We start from the raw sequence: 3,515 nt of genomic DNA on the forward strand, positions 1-3,515 counted from the left end.
AGGAAGCATAATAGATGGTTTTTGCACTCGAAATGATTGTACTAGGGGGATCAATATCCGAGTACCCCACTTATATCGATTGCCTTATCTCTCCTTTATTTGTGCTCTCTCTCTTGTCTCTTTTACTCTTGTTTGCATTACATCTTGTCACACAAATCACTATTCATATTTCGCTTAGTTAAGAAACAATTTTTTATATTTTTGCTCCCTACTCCCTGTGGATATGATAACCACTCACCTGGGATTTTATTACTTCGATAAACCCGTGCACTTGCGGGACATACGCAAGGGGCGTTGTCACATTTTTGGTGCCGTTGCTAGGGAGTAGGCGTTTAGAGATACTTCGCACTTTGTTTTCTTAGCCATTCATTTATTCATTCTATTTCACATCTCCTTTTCTATCATCATTCTGATTTGTTTTCTTTCTTTTTGTGCAGCTCCAGATTCATAACCCGAGGGAACCCTCAATATTGATTGAAGGAGATCCCAAGTTTAAACGTACACTTAGAAGAAAAGGGAAAGAACCTGTGCAAGAATAGTCTAACCTAGCTAATTTGGAGGTTCAGGGGTCAAATAATATGATGGAACAAAATGAGCATCAGAGGACATTATCCGATTATGCCAGACCTTAAGTTTGGTGACACAATCTAGTATTGTGCGTCCCCCAATTACAACTCAGAATTTTGAGCTAAAGTCGGCATTCATCCACATGTTTCAGCAATCTGCACAGTTCAATGGTTTGCCCGATGAGGATCTAAACAGTCATATAGAGAATTTTCTCAAGGTATATGATATGCTCAAGATAAACGGGGTGACAGATGATGCCATCAAGTTGAGAGCCTTCCCATTTCCTTAAAGGGGAGAGAGAAGCAGTGGCTACACTTATTACCTAGAGCATCAATTACCACATGGGAGGAGATGGTAGAAACATTTCTTGCCCGTTATTTCCCTCCCAGAAAATTTGTAAAACTTAGGAATGAGATCTTGTCCTTTGTGCAGTTGGAATTGGAGTCTCTATTTGAGACGTGGGAAAGGTTTAAGGAGCTCCTGAGAAAGTGCTCGTAACACGGATTCCTAGAGTGGATGATTATTCAGACATTTTACAACGGGTTGAATCTGAGCACATGGCAACTCTTGGATACTGGCAGGGAGGAGGTACCTTAGGTAGCAAGACCACCCAGTAAGCCCCGTCAACTAATTGAAGAAATACGGTTAAATGCTACCAATGGAATTCTAGGGAGAAGAAGAATGTGGCCAGACTTCACGAGATAAATGTAGTAACTTCATTGGCGGCTCAAGTGGAATCATTGGGTAAGAAGTTAGATGTTCTAACTTCGAATAGAGTGGTGTCCGTGACTACTTACATCGGGTTTGTTGGAGGACATGCTCCCTCCGATTGCCCGATCTCCATTGTTGATGCATCTTCTGTTGAGAATGTTGATTTTGTGGGTAATGCAATGAGGAATCAAGGGAATCCATATAGCAACACCTACAATCCGGGTTGAAAGAATCATCCAAATTTCTCGTGGAGTAACCAAGTTCAACAAAAGGCCAGGAGGCCATCGGGTTTCCAACAACAACAAGCCCCAAATATGGAGAACTGAGTTTTCAGTTTGGAGACCCGAATGACCGATTTGGAGAAGGCCTTGACTAGATTTGTGCAATTATTAGATACAAGGTTTCAATCAGTTGAGGCTACACATCACAATCAGACTACTTCTTTGCACACCCATGAGAATAAAGTGGGGCAAATTATGAAGTCTCTATCGGAGAGACCACAAGGAAGTTTGCCAAGCAATACCGAGACCAATCCTAGAGAGCATGTGAAGGTGATCACTTTGAGAAGTGGTTGTGAGGTTGAAGATAGGTTTCAGAGTGAGAAGCCCAATGAACACGCATCTGAGGTCATAGAGGTTGAAGAGGGAACAAGCAAAGAGAAGGAGGTGGCACCCCCACCTTTCAAGCCAAGAATCCCCTATCCCTCTTGGTTGAAGAATGACAAAATGGATGAACAGTACAAGAAGTTCTTGAGTTTATTCAAGAAACTCCACATCAACATTCTTTTTGTTGAGGCATTGTCTCAAATGCCTAAGTATGCAAAATTCTTGAAGGATTTGTTGACTAACAGATGACGTTAGAGGAGAGTGCTTCAGTGATCTTAGATGCTTCTTGCTCGACGATTTTCCAAAGAAACATGCCAAACAAGAGGAAATACCAAGGAAGCTTCATCATTCCATGCAACATTGGCAATTTAGGTGAAGAAATGACATTGGCAGACTGAGGGGCCAGTATCAACATTATGCCATACACCTTCTTTCAGAAGCTAGGCTTAGGCGAGCCAAGGCCTACTCAGATAACTTTGCAATTGGCGGATCGAATGGTGAGACATCCGAGGATCCTAAAGAAGGTGCTTCAGAAGATGAAGAGGGCGAGGAGACGCCACCGGAAATGCTCCAAGACTGTTGGAGATGTGCGTGAACCGAACAAGTTGGATGAACCATTACTATGTGGTCCCAAGCCGGATAACTCTCCCTCTACCTCCAAGAAACTTTGCTTGTCATGCTTTCAAGCCATGGGTAAGAGGGCAACATTCATCTATGAGCCACCGTGAGGTAAGGATGAGGTACGTCAAGCTTAGTGACGTAAAACAAGCGCTTCTTGGGAGGCAACCAAAGGGTTTACTGTTTTCTCTTAGTTGTTAGCTTAGTTTTTGCATGAATAACTTGTTGAGTGTTGGTTTCTTGATTTTTAGATGCTTTTGCTGTGTATTGTATTGTGGATTTTAATGTCATCGTGTGTTTTCATGAGGATTTTGTGAAGTTTATTGCCGATTTCAGCATTCTTTTCTCCATCTTTTACCCAACTAGAGAGAAGGCTACGGCTAGGATTTTGAGAGTTATTAGCTAGGGATTGGGATAGGTTCTATGGCTCTGACATTGCGCTCCATTTGGAAGAAGGTTAGTGGGAGAGCTTTTGTCGACACCGATCCGGCGAGGTGTATCCTAGGCCGGATAAAGGGACCTTTGGACGAGTAGAGGACTCTCCACAAGACCATCGTCACGACTATCGAGGGGGTTTTCTATGGATTTATTGCTTTTACATTCGATTTCATTGATTGTAATTAGCTCTATGGAGAGCTAAACCACTACTGGGTACTTGGATTGTGAACCCTAGGATGTATTCATTTCATTAAACCTTGTTATTATGCTTTCATTAATTGATGTGTTTATTGAGTTCCAATCTTGAATGCATTGATTGTATGAATATTCCCTTAGAGTGACACTAGGGTTGAGAGTTTTTGTTGGTAACCGTTGTGAGTGAGTGACACACCATGAGAGTTAGACAAAGCTAGATTAGAGAGGGTTGAGAGGGTGAGTCGAGAGGTAGCGGAGCGGCTCCTTTCTCCTCCGATGTGATTTATTCTACCTCCAATTCCTCGAGTTCTTTGCGTTCATAGTAGAGTGAATGGGCTAAGGGATGACATTCCGCTGGGGCTTAGTTGCGAGTGCAATGGA

At 42.5% G+C, this 3,515-nt stretch overlaps 1 non-coding gene across 1 annotated transcript; it reads right to left on the bottom strand.

Annotated features, from left to right (window-relative positions):
- Positions 1-966: 966 nt before the first annotated feature.
- LOC120268625 lies at positions 967-1,073 on the bottom strand. Its single transcript, XR_005538977.1, has one exon. It is a non-coding gene; the product is annotated as a small nucleolar RNA R71 (small nucleolar RNA).
- Between the last annotated feature and the right edge of the window lie 2,442 nt (positions 1,074-3,515).

The sequence above is a fragment of the Dioscorea cayenensis genome, chromosome 1, assembly GCF_009730915.1.
Source record: "Dioscorea cayenensis subsp. rotundata cultivar TDr96_F1 chromosome 1, TDr96_F1_v2_PseudoChromosome.rev07_lg8_w22 25.fasta, whole genome shotgun sequence".
In the NCBI taxonomy this organism is placed as follows: domain Eukaryota; kingdom Viridiplantae; phylum Streptophyta; class Magnoliopsida; order Dioscoreales; family Dioscoreaceae; genus Dioscorea; species Dioscorea cayenensis.